Raw genomic sequence first — 22,386 nt, 5'->3', positions numbered from 1 at the left:
TACTATTTTGGCTTATTCAGGGTACAGAAGGAGACGTTCCTATCCTTTCACTTGCAGGTTCTCCCATCAAGAAGCTGATGAACAGCCAGTGTGAGAACCTTTGGTCCAGTTACTTTCTTGGGTCTTGTTGTTGGTTAAGGTATAAGAACAACTTATATAGTGAGGATGTAACAGGAAGTGTTTACCACCACTTGTGTCTTAGTTACTGTGTTAAAGTGAGGGTAACCATGCTTTCAATGTTAATATTTTGTTTGAAAAGATTCCTTTCATTATATGTTATTGAGGACCATGACTAGAGCTCTGACCTTACTGATTCTATTGACTTTAGCCTCCAGGCTGCAAGAACTATGCCTGTGGTTGGCAGCTTCTTAGATGCGCTGATGTTGACAGTCTTGCACACTCTTTCTCTTTAATGTGGGCTGACCCTACATGCTTACCTTTAACTAGGAGACTACTAAATCAAAGGTGAGAAGATGTCATGTCTGACGTTAACCTACAAAAGATGCTAAGTCAGGCTTGATAGCATCCCACTTCCCCCTTCTTACTCACATGAATCCAGTGCCTGTGCTGTTGGCTGCCAGTGGAAAAATCCTTACTTCAGAGAGGCACAGGCAGCTTATTAGGCAGCCACCCACAAAGAACCGAGCTCACAGTCCAACAGCTCATGAAAATCTGAATCTTTCCAGAAACAAGAGTGGTCTTGGAAGTAAACCCATTTCCACTGAAGCCTTGGGGTACTTCAGCTTTGTCAGAGACCCAAAACTAGCATTGTGCCCATATTTCTGAGCCAAAGAACTCTGAGGTAACTGGTATTGCTTGAATTCACTGAGATTTAGGGAAAATTGTCAGTGTAGAAAAATATAACATATAGTTTTCAAATGAAGAGAATGTGCATGTTAGCCACCGCCTTGTGCCTTTTTCTTTTTGTTCAGGTGAACTGGTCAAGTCAGCAGTGTCACAGAATTTAGCTAAGAGGACAAGACAAGAACTGTTTCCTGTCCAGTTTTGCTTCCTTATCACATGACTTATATGTACGGCTCCAGCCAGGTCCATTGAAGTATTTAACATAATTCAAAATGAGTGCTTGGGAAAAAGAATACAAATGCTGCCCTCTTTTTCTTTTTTTTGCATTGTGCTGCCTGTATCCAGACAATAGCATCAGATAGTTTGTTTCCTTAGTACAGTACTGGGCTGTTGCCTTCATTTGAGGACCCAAGCATCACCTAGCCATTGGTAGCACAGTCCACTTGCATGGAAGGATGCCTTCATGTTCCTTACTGTGATGAGCTGTTCATCAAAAGTCCTGCAGAGAGAATTGGCCTTTTTGTATTAGAGACCATTGAACTATTTGTCTTTTATCAGGTCCATTAGGCTACATCATGGTTTCAAAGCACACCATGAGCCAACCACCTACTGAAATGTATTTTGTCAGAAGCTGAAAACGTCTTCACAAGCCTAAAGTTTAAAATTATTCCCTGAACTTTGACAGACAAGATGGTCATAAATAGAATAGCTGTGTTTTTAAACTTTTGTAAAATAATTATAAATGACACCATCAGTTTGTTGTTGTTCAATGGACTTTTGTTATAAGTGCTTCTGGTTTCAAAGCTAAGGTGTAGGTCTAGTTTTCTGGCAATCTGTGAGTAAATGCCTTTACTAAGCAAGGGAGGTCATGTAGCACTGTTTCACCTTGGCTGCTGGGAAACGTAGCCTCTTTAAAAATCAGTGGTAAGAGTCAGTCTTAGATTAAATTTCTGCTGTATTTTTTTCTCTTAGAAATTATTTAAAAAGTATTTGTGTGTGTGTGTGTGTGTGTGTGTGTGTGTGTGTGTGTGTGTGTGTGTGTGTGTGTGCGCGCGCGCATGCAGGTGCCTGAAGAGTCTAGAAGAGGATGTTGGATCACCTGGAACTGGAGTTACATGTGGCTGTGAACACCCAGTAGCAGGTGCTGAAATCAAACTTGGGTCCTCTGCAAGAGTGCTCTCTCTCTCTCTCTCTCTCTCTCTCTCTCTCTCTCTCTCTCTCTCTCTCTCCTTTTATTCTTTTTTTTCTAATAAATGCAAGACAACCGTAACTTTCCTTCCTACTTCTCCCAGTCTCTTATGCCCACCTTCCCTGTCCCCCAGATTCAGTTCTTTATTTCCCTTCAGAAAAGAACAGGGATCCGAGGGACATCAACCAAACATGGCACAACAAGAAACAATAAGACTAGGCACAAACCCTCATACCAAGGCTGCATGAGGCAACCTAGTAGGAGGAAAAGGACCAGCAGAAGGGTCAGAGGTGCCAATTCTTAACTGAGTGAGGCATTGTTCCAACCCATTTCTATATTTATTACTTCATATTTGTTTAATTTTATTTTTCTACTTTTGTGGTTTTATGTAATTTTGGTGTCTTCCTGTTTTACGTTAAAACATAGCACTATGCAGTGATTATTCCAAAACTTGGAGAAAGATTTTTTTTATTAATTTAAGCAAATAATTTTTATTTAGCTTTCCACTGTGCAAGTGACTAAAACAAAGTGGACTGAAAGCTTTTACAGTGGTCATATCTGAGGAAGTGTGACAGTTCTGAGCCTTTTTGCTTCTCTTGGTGTTATTTTTAATGGAGAGACCCCACTCCAAGGACCACCCTGCTTCTGCCTAAGAGTTTTTCCTCTATTTCTCCAGTTGGCTGAGATATTTTGTATCTTTTAACACAACTTAGAATTGCAAACAACATAAAGCTACAAAAATACATACCTTGGGTTGTCTAAAACTAAATATGATTGAGTTGGATCACTATAAATATCATGTAACAGAAAGGGATGAGAGAAATGCACATCTTTTCTAATAGTATTTTTTTTTAACTCTTCCAAAATACTTCCAACACTTTCTAACCTAGTTGCATTTGTTTATGCAATTTTGCTTATGGACTTACCAGGTTGTAACTGTTGAAACTCAAATTTAGTTGTCAGATGTAATGTTCTCTCTCTCTCTCTCTCTCTCTCTCTCTCTCTCTTTTTCTCTCTCTCTGTGTGTGTGTGTGTGTGTGTGTGTATTTGACCTATATAGGGAATTATATCCTGTCCTTGGTTGTTGCATTTTAAACTCTTCATTTTCAGTTTATATATTTTTACCATCTTAGCAGAATGACCTGTGACTTTGTGGATGTCCTGGAGTTTCTGAGATATTTGCTTGTATTGTTGAGTCTTATGGCCAACATGGTTATAAATATGAAAATATTAGTGATAAGCATTGTTGGCCAATGCCAGGAGTATGCTTCTTTAGCAAGTGCCTCTTTATGCATCACAGAAAATGACTGTCCAGGAAAACCCCATGTTCTATGTGTATATTAGTGCTCCAAATGTTTCCTAGCCTATAACTTCTTTTAAAATACTCACAAAACTGGAAGTCTAGGTGACATTTCTGATCCTAGGATATAGCAGAATAAAGTTTTCTGTTACAAGTGACATACCTGAGAGTCCTATCTAAAAGTAGGAATCACAAACTAACTCTACTGGGTAGTTTTCAGAGTGGTAGGTGTCTATGAAGATGACCATCTATTTCATCCTTCCTCTGAGAGCTCATTAGCCTCAGTCCTTTAAAGAGTGAGACGTAGGATTCAGTTCTCTGAGTCTCATCCAGAGACAAAGAGTGTTTCAAGCCAACATTTTGTTTGTGGCTTGAAAAGTATATTTGGGTTGCATTCTACTTTATGATTCCTGTAGATTTGTCTCATCTTCCCACTGGGATGTCATGCATATGACCTCATTAGCTCTAACAGACCTTTTAGCTTTCTCAGAGTTCCATGAACTCACTATTATAAACTCATTCATGCCACTCTAGTTTGAGTGTGTTGTTTTATCTTATAAACTGCCCCTTTGCTTTCTAGTCCATTTGTCTGTTGTTTGAGGAGTGGATGGCAGCATTCCAATGAAAAAGTGGAGCTAAAAGTCTAGGTGGTAACATCTGACACGTGTAAAACTTTAGACCCCAAATGCAACATTTCCATCCTGGCACCAGCAATAATGGAAATGTTATGCTGTGTGGGATTTATTACTATGTGTTATCCTTTCATATTGCATGGATGGAGATTTATATTACAGTTTGCTTATGCAGTCCAAATGAACTTAAAAGCTTGATAGATGTCTTTAACATACTCAGACATAGCATAGAGAATCATCATTAGCTGGTTTGTGCACACCACACATTACATACATGTGTTAATGCAGAAATATCCCTACAATGCTACCCTTAAAAAGTTTGTGTGTTTTCAGAGAAGAAGGCTGAGGAGGAGGAGGAAGCACCACGACTGACAGAACAAGATCTCCTGGAAGGACATACATGACCTAGTGGCCACTGCCATGCCGTGTGTCTTCTAGAGGCTTCCTTTTCCTCTTTCGTATGGCTGTTTTGTTATTCTTCATTCCAACTGTGCTACCACCCAGCATCTTCCTAATCCCCCCAATACTCACCACTGAAGATTTTTTGCTAGGGATATATATATATCAAACAAAACTCATAGGAACCAAAGACTGCTCACTTGAAGGTTGCCAGGCCAGGACTGAGGTCTCTCTACACCCTGATTCCATCTCCACCTCTCCAAGCCCTTTCCTCACTGCAACACAGGTGGCTGCCTCCAGGAAGCCTCAATATACAGAGGTTGCAGATATTGGAGAGGCTGAATTAAAAAATCAGTCAGAGTGGCACCATGCTTGCCAACATCAATACTCATTTTCAGCTCTCTATTGGTGACCCCTGGGATGAATGATGGCAAATGTGAGTTGTGGATAAGCTTACCCTAATGGCTACACCAAATATCACATAGTCAACTTACACATCTGCCAACTTGTCTTTGCCTCCAAGTCTGTCTTTACCCAGGTTAACATTCTTCAACAGGAGGATCAAACACAAAAGGAGGTGCAAGCCACCCTCTCCTGGCTACAGTACATCCAATATATAGCCAACCTCCTTCCGCTAATCACCCACCCTAACTCCTCTCAACGCTTTTTCTGTGCTTCACCATTTTGGCCATTATTGGTAGCTATTGGCATTAACATTTCGCTTCCTTAACTCTAAGGGCCCTTATCCACACAAAAGCTACAAAACATTCCTCCTCTAACCTATCCTTCCCCTTTTTCCTCCTAGGGCCTCCGTCAAGGTCCCATCCTACATGTTCTGACAATGTCACAGTCACCAAGCCAATATGTGTTAACCTCTATGCTCTTCTCTGGTGCAATAACATTGCCAGTTCCTGCCTTAAATCCCCCTTTTCTACACTCCTGTAATGATTGTTCCCCAGGTTTATCTATATGAGCACAAAGAACTCACCTTACAGCTGGGAGGGGACTGAGAGAAGAAGGAGTCTTCATCTCTTTGCTCATCAGCCTGGGTCTCACTGCCTCTCCGGGTGCCACAGGACCCACTGGATCAGCCTTTGTCTAAACACATCATCTGACTGGTAACTTCTAGGACAAGCTTGACCAGGCCCTGAAGAGTCCCAATTCCCTTCAATGATAGATCATCTTCGTAGTGGGGGTAATTCTACAAAATTGGAGAGCTCTAGACTTACTGACTGCTGAACAGGGAGGGATTTGTGTTGTTCTCAGGGAGGAATTCTGTTTCTATGTAAACAAATCTGGGCTGGCAGACAAAACATACATCGCTCAAAGATCTTCAGTGAGATCACCGAGCTCACTATGTTCCCAGGTACCTCCACACATGTTGGTACTCAAACCCTCTCGTGGCTTGGCTATTTCACTTAGTTGGCCCTATACTGACCATTGAGGTCTTCCTCTTCCTAGCACCCTGTTTCATGCAATTTCTAAAGCAACAATTAAGCAACATTGCCAAAAATCACTACCAACCAGGTTCTGGTTCAATACCAAACCATTCCTAAGATAGATATTTACTATGATGATACTGCTCCTTTACAAAGCAAAAGGGAGGAGCTGTGGGACTGTAATGGCCCAAGATGAATAGACGAAGGGTTGAGAAGAGTTTCAACTCAGGACAACCTCATATATAAGGATGGCAGGCATTGGTTTCCTCCTTCTTCCAATCTGGCCCCAGAAAGTTGGCTGCTGCACTGCACTGTCAACAACAGGAAGAATTTGCTATCTTGACAGTTATCAGGCCCCATTCCTCTTTTGATTTTATAATAATTTCATCCCTTTGGCCCCCCTAACCCCTACATATGCAGATGAAGTATCTTTCACCACCCCTATTCTGGCCAGTTGTATGTACATGGTTACATAAACTTTGCCCCAGAGACCCTGCCCACTGTTCCAGGGGCATAAAGACCACCCCCAGTAACTGAACCAATTTTCCAAAACTGTTCCTGTATGTGTGTGTGTGTGTGTGTGTGTGTGTGTATGTGTGTGTGTGTTCTTTGTTCACACACTCACTGCCAACCAAGGCCCTGCATTGCCCCCACACACCCCGGCTTCCCTTTCTCCAGCCTAGCCTGTTGCCCAAAGGGTTGGCTATCCTGAGGGGGAGAAGTGGACATGGAGCAGCAATGGCGCTAATGAAGAATGTCTGTCATGCACTCTTGAGCCTGGTCCAGATAGTAGTCACGGATATATGGCATTCAGATTTCTTTATTCTATCACTGAAGTGAGCTTCCTTCTTTCTTTCTTTTCTTAATTTAAGCTTTTGATGGTAAACTTATATTTGTTCTAGATAAAAAGTTCTGGAATCTTTGAGAAAAGGCTACCAACTTCTCCTCTCACTCCTCCAATTATCTCACCAGCAAAACTCCCACAAACAAAAAATCAACAAACCAAAACCCGACAAACAAAAAGAGGAATCATAGAGCCTGTGTAGAAATAGAAGGAAATGCTAATGGTTGTGTAAATAAATGCATCACACTCTTTCATGGCTGGTGTGTAAACCTCTCAGATGCACAAAGAGATGGCCATCTGTGTAAGCACTTTCCAAACACAGTGCTGATTAAGAGCTACAGGTTAGGAGAGCCAGAAGAAGGCTTAGGAATGATCTTGTCTTGCCTAACCCTCCTTAATCCACAAGCAGTGGTCAAGAAAAGAGTAATAAGTTGCAAGGGTAATACAAGGGATGGGATAACAATTGAGATATAATATGAATAATTTAATAAAATATGAGACTGACGCGCTGCCTACTGCGCTAAGGAGGCTGGTGGCATCAGATCACACGATAGATGGTTGTGAGCCTCCATGTGGTTGCTGGGAATTGAACTCAGGACCTCTGGAAGAGCAGTCACAGTGCTCTTAACCTCTGAGCCATCTCTCAAGCGACACCACATGCTGGCAAGGATATTGGGAGAGAGGAACACTCCTTCATTGCTGGTGGGAATGCAAACTAGTATAGCCACTTTGGAAATCTATCTGGTGCTATCTCAGAAAAATGGGAATAGGGCTTCCTCAAGACCCAGCTATTCCACTCCTTGGAATATACCCAGAAGATGCTCTAGCACACAACAAGAAAATTTGCTCAACCATGTTCATAGCAGCCTTATTCATAATAGCCAGAACATGGAAACAGCCTAAGTGTCCCTCAGTAGAAGAGTGGATAAAGAAACTGTGGTACATATACACTATGGAATACTACTCAGCTATTAAAAACAAGGAATTCCCGAAATTTGTGGATAAATGGATTGAGCTAGAAATGATCATAATGAGTGAGTTAACCCAGAAGCAGAAAGACTCGAATGGTATATACTCACTTATATCTGCATACTAGCCCAAGGGGCATGTCCCACGAAAGCCTTCACTTACCAGGAAACTGGGACAGAGGGGAAGGCATCCTATTGGGACTCTAAATGAGAGATGCATGGGAGAATAGCAAAATAAAAGGATCCAGAGGGTCCTAGAAATCTACAAGTAGAACAATATGATAGGCAGATTTGGGCCCAGGGGTCCCGCTCAAACTAAGGCACCAGCCAAGGACAATACAGGAGGTAAACTTTAAACCCCTTCCCAGATCTAGCCAATGGTCAGAATATTCTCCACAGTTGAGTGGAGAGTGTGATATGACTTTCTCACGTACTCTGGTGCCTCACATTTGACCATGTCCCCTGGAGGGGGAGACCTGGTGGCACTCAGAGGAAGGACAGCAGGTAGCCAAGAAGAGACTTGATACCCTATGAGCATATACAGGGGGAGGAAATCCCCCTCAGGAACAGTCATAGGGGAGGGGAATAATGGGAAAATGGGGGGGGGGAGGAATGGGAGGATACAAGGGATGGGATAACCATTGAGATGTAACAAGAATAAATTAATAAAAAAAATTTAATAAAATATATTTTAAAAAGTTGCAAGGGTGAAGTGTATGAACAAAATAGGGACTGATAAAGAAATAGACTAAATATAAAAACATAGGCTTTATCTTCTTAGGAGTATCAAAAGTTATAATAAATGCCGGTATCAAAGGCACTGAATCATCAGCAGTAATGCTATTTTTAAACAGCTCCTTTCTTATGTCCCTCCTTCTTCCTCTCTGCCAGTTATCTCATCTTCTTTCCTTTCTTTAGGCAATTGTCTTTGTATTTGCCACCATTTCTTCATGAACTCTAGGCTGTGATTATGAAGAGAGGATATTTTGTCTTCTTTGGAGACCTTTTTACTTGTTATGAATGAAGAGTTTGCTAATGGCACCAAAAGGCCAGACCAAGGATACTGCAAACACGCTAGCTTCTTACATCCTGACTCCTGCATACAACAAAGTGCTTCTCTGTCCCAAATGTCTGTAGTGTTAAGTGTGAGAAACAAAACATAGAATGCTGTGCACTAGCAGAGAAAAGATGCCAGGGAGTTAAATAGTCTGCTTATCTATCGGAGACATGGTAAAGACTCTCTGGTTTCGATACTGTCCATGTCTTCCTCTAAATATCCAAATTATTTTTTTTTTTAAATTTTTCCATGAATTTATTTAGAAATTCTGTTAGGATGGCTGCTCTTTATTTTTTTAATTTTTTATTAATTTATTCTTGTTACATCTCAATGGTTATGCCATCCCTTGTATCCTCCCATTCTTCCCTCCCTCCCATTTTCCCCCTATTCCTCTCCCCTATGACTGTTCCTGAGGGGGATTTCCTCCCCCTGTATATGCTCTCTAGATGAGAGAAGCATGGGAGAATAGCAGAGTAGAAGGATCCAGAGGGTCTTAGAAACCTACAAATAGAACATTATGAGAGGCAGATTTGGGCCCAGGGGTCCCACTCGAACTAAGGCACCAGCCAAGGACAATACAGGAGGTAAACTTTAAACCCCTACCCAGATCTAGCCAATGGACAGAACATTCTCCACAGTTGAGTGAAGAGTGGGGTATGACTTTCACACGTACTCTGGTGCCTCATATTTGACCATGTCCCCTGGAGGGGGAGACCTGGTGGCACTCAGAGGAAGGATAGCAGGTTACCAATTTCAATACAACTTTTCCTCCATTTTTTTTCTAATTTTTTAATTGAAAACTAAAATCATTCATATTACATCTCAATTGCTATCCCATTCCCCCCTCCCCTCCCGTTTTCACCCCATTCCCCCTCCCTATAACTGTGACTGACGGGGACCTCCTCCCCTTGAATATGATGCTAGAGTATCTCAATAAACTTTATAAATTTGAGATAGTAAGAAACTGACAAAAATAATTCAATACTCCAATTATTGCAGTATAGCATAATAAGAGTTTGGGGATGTGTTCTTTTTAAGTATCCCATTGTTATTGTTTTTGAGTTAATGAGATGACCCAGTGCCTACATGATAGGTTGAGATGAGATGATTCATATAGGCTTTGTGACAATGTATTACTCTACCTGAGGGTTGTCAGGATACAACCCAGACGCTGAAGTAATTGATGTGATAGTGTGATTGGTTCTCTTTAGCCTACACTGGCAAGTAGGATATCAAGAAATTATTTTCACCCACAGTTCCACGTTCTGGTGGAAGAACTTTCTAGGCATGTGAAGTGGACTAAAGTGAGTGTGCCACATCAGTGACTTCACCTCCAGGCTGAAGCCAGTGGACACTGACTGACACTCCTGTCAATCCTGGCTCCAATCCTTAGATTCCTGAAGCAGTTATAATGAACATGGAGGCCATTTGAAGCAGGGCAGTACAAACCCTTTCCATTGTACCCCCTGATGAGCACCACACACACGGTCTTATACCTAGAAAAAGGAATGTCAAGATGTGGCAGAACTCATTAAAAAGGTCAACTTCCTAAAAGAAATGCAATTTTAAACTGAAGAGACCAGAGGCTTGTAAGAAACAGTTACTTTTCACAAATTTCTAGAAATGAATGATCACAAAGAAAAAAAGAGAGATAGAAAGTCAGCTTTCCTTATGTTGAGTAGCTCCATGAGCTCTGGATATTAACTTGGTTCCCATCTCTCTGTGTTCAAGTACATCATCCTTCCACCCAAATCTTTTGAGTGGTTTGTGCTTTTCAGCCGACACTGGTTTCCAGGTTAGTTGCTCACGTGCTTTGCATGATATCAAGGAGAAAGACATAGAAATCACAATGTTTATATGAAGTACCTTATATGTACATCATGTGACACTGTCCCTGAGACCTATGTGCTGGAAACACATGGAATTTAGACAAGTCTAGTGAAACTTCAGGAAGAGTTAAGGGAACTGAATAAAGGACGGAGGATTATTTACGAACAAGCAACAATGTCTTGCAGGAGGACTGCTTATCAGAACCCAATGACATATCTAGCTATACAAAGAACTTTTGGTAAACGAAAAAAGTGACTGCTAGCTTGTGATCTTGAATAGAGTGATGCACCCCTAGACTCTTCTTACATTCTGCTTTCTTGCTTATAATATCCGTGGGTCAACTGAACTGAATCCAAGAAGATAATAGGGCTTAGGCGATGGAGTCCATTGGAATCACCTACATGGCCAGGAGAAGGATGGAGAGGGAGGGTCTATGAGGAGAGATGGAGAATATCCAGAGTAACTTTGTCTATACATATACTTTGGGTAGAATTACTAGGAATTTGGACTCTGTCATTGATATTTTATGTGACTAAGCCGATTATTTTAATTTGTCTGTGAATTATTTCCCTCTTGTGGCAATAATAATCTATAGCTCATTAAGTTGTTTTGAGGGTTGGGATGATAAGGCATGTAAGAAATTCATCATAGAAACAGATATAACCTCCATTAATAAACATTATGGTCTGATTTTCCTGGGCATTTTATCTGCAGGAAGACAGTGCCAGTGATTTCAGGTTACTGCAGAGAAACTTAGGCTTCACAACCAGGATGCCTTTTTAGGGAAATCCTGATGAGAAGGGAAAACTACTTTATATAGCACCAGATGCATGCTTTATCTCATTTCTCTTGCAAGCCTGTTTCCATCTTCTTGTGAGGAGTATTTTGAGAAATCGCCTTCAAAGAAAAATAATTAGTTGTATTGACTAAGCAAAACTTACATTTTTTCAATTGGAAGCATTTCCAATTGGTTCATTTTAGAGACTCAAAGCAGCCTAAATGTTCTAAGATTGGGTTGTGTGACAGAAAAAAAATAACTGAACCCTTCATGTAATCCTGAAATGAAAACTGTTGTGCACTCCCATTTGATGTTTTTGCTACTGTGCTGTGCTGCTTGGGTCTCCCGTTTGCCTTTCAGGATGAGACATCTAATCTCCCAGCTTCTGAAAGTGTTGGTGGTCATTCACCTTCAGTGCTGTCCTCTTTGGAAACTGACCTTGGCTCGAGAGAGCCACCTCATCATTCAATGGCTAGTCATGCTTTATGAAAAACTGGCTTTCTTGCCTCTGTTTGGAATGGCTCTAAGGCTTTACACAATCTCCTTGCCTTCTGTAGGCTAATCTACTTTTGTGGCTGCCTACCAGTTGTCTCTTCTGCCCATATGCAGACCCTAGTAATACATTTCAACAGATTTCCTGATTATAAGTCATTATCTGGTACTCTATTACAAGAGGCATGCTTTTGGCAACCTTTGGCCCCAAGAGTCAGTGTTTATAAACCTCCCTTCCAGTCATTGTACCACTTTGAATGCCCATCAAGCATTTATTGAGATGAGACATGATTCAATAGGACTTTGTGCATAAGGTGATAAGATTTTCACAGAGGCCACTATTGAAACCCCTAGGTCTAATGTACATGACCAGATTAGTTGCAGACACTATTTTCCTCCCCATGTGTGTCTGACTCATGCTGCCTCTGCTATCAGAGAATGTCTCTTTCTCAGATAGAAAAGTCTGATCTTTAGTTTCATTGTGGCTGGGTTCCCACAAAAGAACTTTCCCTGGGACTACTTTTGCTTGGCATTTTACTATAGAATTATGTATCCTGATTAACTGACCTATAGGCACTAAAGCTTCATCTGTACCCTTCAATTGAATCTTCGCGTTTGTGCTAGATTTGTATAATATCAGTGCCTGCTAGTGTTCCTAAGATGGGAGTGTCCACCAGAGTGATTCACAAGATGGCAATGCTGTTGCCTTATGGGCTGGTGTGACTCATTAAGACTGTCATTGGACTTAATATTGCATTATGAAAATATCCAGTAACATTCTTTATATTAAGAACTAGCACTGCTTTGGAAGCCTACAGTTGCTGGAGGTACGGGGTTGACTTTGTCCAGCTAAGGGACAGGGATAGTGCTTGAGTTTTGCCAGATGGTTGTAGCAGGAGCACCAGTAAGGCATTTGCTCACAAGCCATGGGCTTTCCCTTTAATGGTTCTAATACATTCTACTCATGGCTTTCATGAAGATCTGCCAGGCTTTCTTGGAAGGTTCATACACTAGTAACCAATAATTCTTTGTTCTTTGGCTAAAAATTACTCATTCTCTGATGTTTCCAACAAGACACCTGTGCTCCTATACCACCATAAAGTTCATCCTAGTTTTAAATTTAAGGCTCAGAGACAAAACCAAGTTGTAAGACTCTCTCTGTCTCTGTCTCCATGTCTCTCTCTCTCCTCTCTCTCTCTGTCTCTGTACCCCCCCTCTGTGCTCACGATAAAGTGTTATTTACAATGTGTTTCTTTGGGAGCCCAGATCTCTAAAGTAAAGAAGTTTCACTGGCTTGGCCCAAGAATTAAATAAATAAAGACATAGGAACTATCTGCAATAGGAGGAGGTTAGTGCTATGAGCCACACAAGTGAGCTCTGTGCAAAAAGGATTATTAACACGATTAAATCATAATTTAGTATGGTAGCAGTTTATCTTTAGCCAAGTAACAATACATGGAGACTGTGCTTTAATTAGTCTGGAGCACGATACTGAGCAATAACTACTCCATCCTAAACATCCAAGCTAGTCTAGCCAAATTTCCCATTATACTTGCTTTTAATCATCTCTTTTTTCTCATTTACTTCTCCTGATTCTTCTTAGTCCCCTCCTCTTAGCTCCATCTCCTACTTTCTCTCTCCCCACCCCTCACTGGACTGGCATGATCCACTCTATTCTCTGTATTGTGCAGCGTTGGCTGGTTAGCATTTTATTGGCACAACAGAGAACAAGTGGTGGGCGTGTTTACGCAAATGCTTTGTTCTGTGGCTAAAAGTTACTCATTTTCTGACGTTTCCAACATGAAACCCATGCCCATAGCAAGCTCCTACAACACCACTAAGTGTTTCCTGTTTTTAAATTTAAGGCTAAGAGCTGAAACCAAGTTAGGAGATACCGTGGGGAGGGTGTTTCTTTGGGAGCCCAGACCTCCAAATTAGGCAGACAGGAGGTACTTAGAATAAAAATTATAATACCATGTCCAGATTAAAAGCAGATAGTGGGGGTAGAGAAATCAGCATTTTAATTAACAAGGATAAACTTTACACAGTTCAGAAAAGCACTATTCCTACAGCTATGTATAGTAGAGTGAATATGAGCAATCTGTCCAAGTAGAAGAGAAAAGCAATAACTTCAAGTCTAGGTTGTCATCTTTAACAAACGGAAGGACTTCAGTGACATCTCTGAGATACTTAGGGTTTTTCTTTTTTTCCAGTTAAAAAAAATTGGCCTGTTACCTCCTTTAAACTTTTGGTGAAAAACAGATACAAACATTCATATTTTATAAAGAGTATACAAAATAATATAATGCAGTATATTAATTTATTCTTTGAGAATTTAATATATGCATAAATATATTTTTAATAGTTTTGACCCTCACCCTCTCCTACACCTCCTTCTTGATAACTCTTTCCCACATCCTTCTTCCAATTTCATGTCTTCTGTTGAATTTTTTAAACAATCTACTGAGTTCAATAATTTCTCCTTATTCATAGGTGTGGTTCTATTCTTTGGAGCACCCAGTCTATCAGAGACCACAACCCTGAAGAAAGCTAACTCTCCCTACCCTATCAACCATTAACTGCCAGTATCTCCTTAGGTTGGGGTAGGGGGATCCTGTGCCTCTGTCTCATTCATTCTGGAATGCTGACTATTTTGATCTTGTGTAGGTGTTATGTAGGTAACCACAGCTATTATGAGTTCACAAATCCATTGCTCCTATTGTGTCCAGAAGATATTGTTTAGTCTGGTTATCCTCAGCCTTTGGTACTCTACAAGCCACGTTCACCAGCTGTGTATCTCCATATTAACTTTCCTCTCTGGATAAATATGCTTCTCTGATGAGTACTGAAAGCTGCACTAATCTTTGGGCATAAAAAGATATGTTTAAAAGTCAGTTTTATAAAATGTCAACTTAGAAAATAATAGTAGTAGGTTTACCTAGAGGATCTATGAGGCCCTAAGCCATAGGTTCCTGGATAGATTCACAGCACTAGGCAGGGGTTCCTCCTCTGTACTGGGCCTTACATCTAATCGGAAAACAGTTGGTTACTCCCTCACATTTAAACCACCATTACATCAATGGGCGTATCTTTTTAGAATGGCCATTATTATAGCTGGCATGGTTCATAGCTAGATAAGACTCTTGATGACTTCTAGTCTCTAACAATCTACACAGTGCCTTCCAGTGTTGTGAAAGCTACCCAGCAGGAGGAAGTTTCCGGATTAGCAGCAGCTTGATTTCTTCATGCAATATGACCTAAGTATGTGGTATCTTGAGAAATAGGATGTTATCATCAGTTTATGATGGGCAAAAAAGAGAAATAAAAATAGCCTTCATTGTTGTAGGGATATCTGGGACTTCTCTGACCAACAAACCAATATGTGGCACTGTGGCATTTATCTAGCAACCAATGTTTTTTTGGAGGAGCATTATTCTCCAAGTAGCATAATCTTTAATCAATGTGCATGTGAGTGTGTACATGCATGTGAATTCATATGGTTTTCATATGGCTTTTTCAGAGAAAAGCTTTACAGTTAGGTAAATTTATATCTAACAAGGATCAGCTTTGAGATAAGTATTTTCTAAAGAATCCTGAATGTAACCAGCTTCTGAGTATATAGGGCCCAACTTAACTTGAACAGCTCCCATGGATCTCAGAGATGCTTTGATACCCCTGGCAAATTTGATGAGTCAATTCTAATGTACATAGTGTGACTAATATGGCATATTAGACTAGGGCATAGTTGGATATTTCAATCAGCAGGAAAGACACGTTCCCATTTAGCATGAAAAAACTCACAGGAGAACTATATTGTGCTTGAAAAGCTTAAGTGTTCATCTAAAAAATGAACATGATACAATTTACATAAAACAATGAGGAAACCCATCATAGACAAACATAAAATGAAACAGAAGTTTTCAGCCATAAAACTCCCAGGAGTCATATTCAAAGAATCTGTGGTCATGGATGACCAATAAGACAGAGAAGTGTACCGTCTGTCAGTAGACTAGATTCCCAGGTAGAATCAGACCATGAGAAACTGGCCTATTCTCAGGTTCTACTAAGCAGAATTTCCAGTTGGGGCAAAATGTCATGTAAATGGTACTTTATAGTCTAAGAAGCAAGCACGTATTGCCAGGAAGAGGCTATAGGGGTCCAAGGAAAACTAGCAAGGGATATGTTAGAGTGTGGAACCCAGAAGAAGGTGAATTTAAGGTGAAGTATTGAAAGTTGAGAAAGGCAGTTTTGCAGGGTTCATGCTACAGAGGAGATAGGCAAAAAAAATCTCACTGTAGAATGGGTTGAAGTAAAAAGTTTAGAATACAGGGACCCTATGCAAGAAAGCAACAGGAGTCTCTATCAAAACTGTGTTTGGATGGAACAGCAATGGCTTTTCCCAAGATCACTGGATAGCTACTGCTTATATCTTCAAGCTCTCTTTGAACACAGTTTCTGGAGATATACTTGCTATTGATGGCAGGCAAGATATCCTCGAAACCAGCCAATTCCACCTAAATGGTTTATCTAATGATTTGCAACTCACAAGCTCAATAATAAAAGTGGATATAATCTGGTTTTCATGACATCATTCACTTTTCAAACTTCTTCACTGGTACCTGGGAGGCTCAGGGACTCATTTAGTTTGCATCTGTTTTCATTGTTGCTGAAAATGGTGAATCACTCTGCTCCACCAGTGGCAGAGTCCCTTTTAAAGTTAGATCAATATATCTAATGGGTTTTCAGAATGGGTGCTTATGATCAATGTGCATTATTTATCACAGAATCAGGCATGCATATTTTTTTCTGTTAGAATACTTTTAAGAGGCAATGTGCTCTAGGTATGCATATGGATAATATGAATAGTAATCAGAGAATTAGTAATTTATAAATAAGATATTAAATTGTCCAGGAAATTAAGAGAAACCTTTCTTCCTTTCCATTACTTCCTTTGTTCTCTAATTTAACATGGTGGTGATTTCAAATAGATGAGTGTTAAGAAAAATAAAGGGATGGTTTATACTTCTAAAAAATTGTTTAATACTATGTGATGATTATCATCAGAATTGTAGTGTTTATGGGCACAATCATAGGAATAAAGAGTAAAGTTGGAAATGACAGAAGAAAACCTAGAATGAGTGACATTGAACATTAGTTTTTGTGCATGCACTTCCTGACTGCTGAACCAAAAACAAAACAAAACAAAACAAAACAACAACAACAAAGAGAAGTTATCTGTCTCTCTGTGATGAGAACATGTAGACAGACCTTTCCTTGTACTAAAACTGGAATTGCATACTATAGCAATCAAAACTATGCTTTGGACTCAGTAGAGTGGTTTTAAATTCTAGCTTTCTCTCTTAGAAGAATGGCTTTTTGGGTTGACTTCTAAGTTAAAACTTGGAGCCTCTGTATCTTCAGAAAATGGTCAGAACAATACCTGTTCTATGTTAGCTAAGAAGTTTAAATTATGAAATGCATTTTAAATACTTAGGGATCTGACACATGGTAACTGCTCAATAACTATTAGATGCAAAGTTCACAACACAGGTAGACCACATAGACAACAAAAGAATCTAATGAAAAAAGAGGTCAATGAAAAGAATCTAAATGTATAATTTGTTTTAAAATGATACACATATATTGTGTCATTTTTCCCTAGAATATTTGTTAAGACAAACAAGAAATTAGTAGCCAAGGATCATTACAATGGACATCTATTTCTGGATTTGTTTGGTACTGTTGTTTCAACAATGAGGAAACAAAATATTTGCTTTATCTGATCTTTTGCCAAGATGCTGTATTTTGAGACTGATGTTTTACCTTAGACACTACTTAAGGTGGCTTAATAGAGTGGTGTTTCTAGTTGAATTGTTTAAAATGTTGGGGATGCGGAGTCGGAAGAGTACTTGCTCTTCTTGAAGAGTACATGGTTTTGATTTCCAGCACCTACAGAAGTCGGCTCACAATTGCTTGGAACTCTAGTTCCAAAGGAACTAATCACTGTGTGCACCAGACACCCATGTGGTACATATATAAATAGGTAAACAAAGAACATACATATTAAAAAATGTTTATCAGCTGAAATCTGGAAGTTGGAGGCATGGCTCAGACTTGCAAAGCCATGCCCTTCTTTTCTCTGTGTGAGCAGGAGGTTCCTATGTTGTGCTCATTGTACATAAAAATATTTGGATGTGTCTGAGGCTAACCTCTGCCTTCTGTAGTCATTGATCCTTCATGGAAGATCCAAGAAAGTGACTTCTAAGCTCTTTTCTTTAAATGGTTCTTTTAGTAGAAGTAAGTTGTCATGAGTGACAGCTCATGTAAGACTTGGAAATCAGAAGACGAGAGTGTATACTTCTGAGCTACAAGAGATTGTGAAAGGTGAAGTTTGAAGCCACATTTATTTCTTAAGTGCTTAAGCTAAGTGACCCTTATTAGTGACCCTCAGTGCCTCCTCCAGTGGCTAGATAAGCATCGAGGTCCTTTATGTAAACTGATTTATAGAAGGGGCGAGTTTCATTTTTTCTGCCAAGGAGTCACACATGCATCCAATTACTGGGCACCTGTTACATGACTTATTTCACAGAATGATTTCACTGAAGATTCTCAATGGCTCTACTAATGCTGTTATTTGATGAATGAGGGAAATTGATGAAGCTCATAGAGTAACAATCTGATTTGGGCCCCAGCTTCATCTTTCTATAGATGTTACTTTAGAACTATCGCTCAAGATGCCACTGAGCTAAGAAAAGTTAGAGAGTTCAAGATGTTGGGAAAGAAGACAGTTTCTTGGAGATTTTTTGATGGAATAGGGCTGAACCAAGTTTAGTAGTCTAGGTTATGTTCTGAATCAGTCAAAACAGACTATAGGATAATAATAGTTGAAGCCTGTTGATGTCAGAAGATTTTAGGTAGGAAGTGAAATATTCCCTGGACAGACAGTTGCAGTGCAAATTTAATTTTTTGTTTGTTTGCCTTGGAAGTGTGTGTGTGTGTGTGTGTGTGTGTGTGTGTGTGTGTGTGTGTGTCTGTGTGTATCACATGAAAAACTGGGTCAAGGAATGAGGAAATGGCATAGAGAGCTGGAAAATGAAGGATACATTGGTGATCATATGACCATTGCAGACAGATGGGACTCAGTACCATTATAGACCCTCTGTGGGATTATGGAGAACACACTCTTGAAATATTTACCTGTCAGTTATGATGCCTCATTGAGGGACTAATCCTGTAGGCATTAACTCTTGTTGATCTATCTTACACTAGGCTAGAGAGGATTGGGCATGATGTCAAGCTAGGGAGCATCACCTTGCTGTGAGTTTCAAGAATCCATATAGGTACTTATTGGAAGTTTGGTCTGGCGGCATCTGAGAAGGGATGGGATAATATGAACTTGGATTGAAAGTTTACAATACAGGTTGAACCTTTTGGTAATTTAAACGGGAATAAAAGAGAAGGTACAACAGACCATCTATTGCAATTACTGAGTTCACAGTTTACCATCCACTCTGAGGATGAAGGGGAATACAACCAACCACCTTTCAAATCAATGACTGGCACCTCCTACAAGCCCCTGTGTGAACCCCTGTAATAGCTGAGTGGATTCAGAGTATAAGAAGAGCCGTGGAATTGTCCTGAACATTTAAGCACTTGTAATTGTCTCTTAGGAATTATTCTGGGCAATTTCACAGTGCTAAGTTGTCTACAGTCCCCTCATAGCAAAATTAGTAAGAGCAGATTATTAATCATGGTGTGTTTTACAAGGGTCACTATTGGACCACCAAGCTACAGTGGAAGCTGGTATGTAAAAACAAGAGGGATGATTAGATATTCTGAGAATTTGAGACTTGGGCCATTTTGCTTGTCCAAATCAGTTTCTGTTTGTATTGAAACTAAAGTAGAAGAGACGCCTTCACAATCTACACACATTAGATGTTTCCTGTTTAATTAACCTCAGTGGCCTCTTCATGTGTATGACTAAAAGGGCCCAACACAAAAGATGAATGTTGACTTATTTCCATTTATGTAGTTGATTATTATAGTATATTGTTTCTTTCATTATAAAGTACACAGCACTCTCAGAATGATGAGTGGAATAAAGCTAGGAAAGTTAATTATATTGTAAAATACATGGTTTTGATTCTTTCTGTACCTGATGATGAAGTTCCACTGGGCCACTCTTTCAACTCAGCAACTGTGATATCCACCAAGCCCTGTTTTTAGCCTTTATGGGTCTTAAGGCTTGGTCTCTTATGCACATTCTCTCAGGAAGAAATTTATTTCTTGAGCTTTTCCAGGTCAGTCTTGATTTCAACTATTCTTTCCTCTTGTTTCCATATACTATCAATGTCCCAGAAATGCCAATATTCTGGCATTTAAGCTACATCTCTCAGACAGCTTAATTCCCAGAAGTGGAAAAAATCCTTTGTTAGACTGAGTGTCCTGATTTTTGGTGTGGAAAATAAGGTCATCATATCCTCATTCCACTATTCTTTTAGGATTTGAAATCTGTAAGTCAGCACTATTTCTCCTTGAGCAAGTACATTCTATGCTATGCAGCATTCCTCACTGCCATACTACACTACATGGAATAATACATACCACGGCTTATTTGGATGTGACCTTGGGAGACTTATTTTGGATAATCAACATTCTGTGTTGGGTCTTCTTCAATGCAGGAGGTAAAATGTGGAAACTAGTCTTATGGAATCTAGTGATCATCCTGTCCCATAGGTAGAGAGTTGGACAAATAAAGTGAATTATGAGCCTTATGCCATTCTAAGCATAGGTGTTTGTCTTTTTTGATTCTGAGAGACAGACATTTGTTCTTATTAACCAAGTAGTTAGAAACAGATTTATTTAAGTATGATATCTGTAGTACCATGCCACCTTCAGTGCCACCTTCTGAAATATCATGTTGTAAATGACTTTCTCCCTGAGTAGACTCTGAGCCTCACAGGGGTCATATGTTGGTCTATATTATGGTCTTCTTGCATGCCTACTTTGGTGTTGGCTCATTGTTGGTGATGTCTAATATAGATAGACACAAGATATGTGCATTAGTGTGCTTGTTGGAGACTAGCATGCCCTGGAATATTCTGGGTGAATACAATTGTTACTGAATGCTGCATGGTAGATTTTGGATATTTTTGTTTTACTTTGAAGAGATGCTGACAGATGATGATTGATTAAAGAAAATTCATGCTCTCAACCATTTTACTACCATAGTGATTTTCTTTTTAAAATGCCTAGGACAATAATGAGAACAAATGTTTATTTGTGGGCTGAAATTGGCAATTTCAAAGAACAGTAAGCAAATTTATTTATTAATTAGGACCGTTGCACTTCTACAGTCATTTCAAGCAATCATTAATTTGTTCCCTAGTGTTCTAATTGCTTAGTTACACACACACACACACACACACACACACACACACACACACACACACACACATTTTTCTATGGGTTCTGATATCTAACCTTTATAAGAGGGATGCTCTTCTGCTTCTGTTCAAATGGCTAATACAATATTGAAATGAGAAATTTGAAAATAGTCATATAGGGAGAGTAAACACAACAATGGCAAAGACTGATGGCTGGAAAGTTAACAGCTGTTTTATTGATAAATGCACATCAGATATCAGCATGAACATTTCACATGTAATAAATAATTAGTCCTTGTATAACCCATGTTACAGAAGAGAGAATGTGGCACATAGTAGATAATGAGCACATCCAAGGTCACATAAAGAAGTGGAAATAGGAGGAACAAAGACTGAGATGCTGTTAAACTACCAGTATATGCTTCAAATCTAGGAGGTGCATTTGTATCACAGTTCTAGGAAAGGAAACTAGAGCTTTGGAAATAGGAAGTTTTGATTAAAAAATATTTGATATACAATGTAAGACTATGTACATTGTCCAATTTCAAGATGGTAGCCTAGTTGATTTTGGGTTATGGAGATACATCTTGAGCACCAAAGGATTAATGGGAGGAAAAAGAAGAAGCCTCACCATCCAAGAAGGCATCACCTTCATCCCAACTGGAATGTGGCTAAGAACCAAGAGATAGTAGTGGATTTGTCATGTTGCCTTTCTGTCTGTAAATTCACTCTCTTCCCTGGTTGTGCCCCTTGTCTCAGACACTCAGGTTGAAGCTTAGCTTACTTTAAAAGCTAGGGTATCTTTGCTCACATGGTGGAATTTCCTCCTGCATGTAGCTTCAGGACTAGAGATACCACACCATTTTCAAAGCTTCTGTCTTAGCCTTACCTCTACAATGTCTTGGAACATTAGTTATATGTGATATTAATCGATGTTTGGTTCATAAAAAGTTTCCTTTGATCAAATAAATTGGGGGGAAATGGAATCTAACAAAAATGAAATTAGTTTCATGACATGGTGCCCAAGATTTTAAAGCGCATTGTAAATGTTCATAGGGGCACAAAGTAGGTACATTTCTCCAACTTATTGATGCCTTTAAATTTTTTTCCCCATTAAAGCTTATAAGACTTCATGGCTCACAAAACAAATGTATTTTTGAGAGTGTTCTTCCTTCCACATTGTGAAAATTATTGTGGGTGCATGTTTATAGAAAGAAATATCATCTAAATACACATGTATGTCCAAAGCAGATTACTCAAAGGAGATG

The sequence above is a fragment of the Acomys russatus genome, chromosome 4 (assembly GCF_903995435.1).
Source record: "Acomys russatus chromosome 4, mAcoRus1.1, whole genome shotgun sequence".
In the NCBI taxonomy this organism is placed as follows: domain Eukaryota; kingdom Metazoa; phylum Chordata; class Mammalia; order Rodentia; family Muridae; genus Acomys; species Acomys russatus.
Note: the sequence above shows the minus strand (reverse complement) of the source record.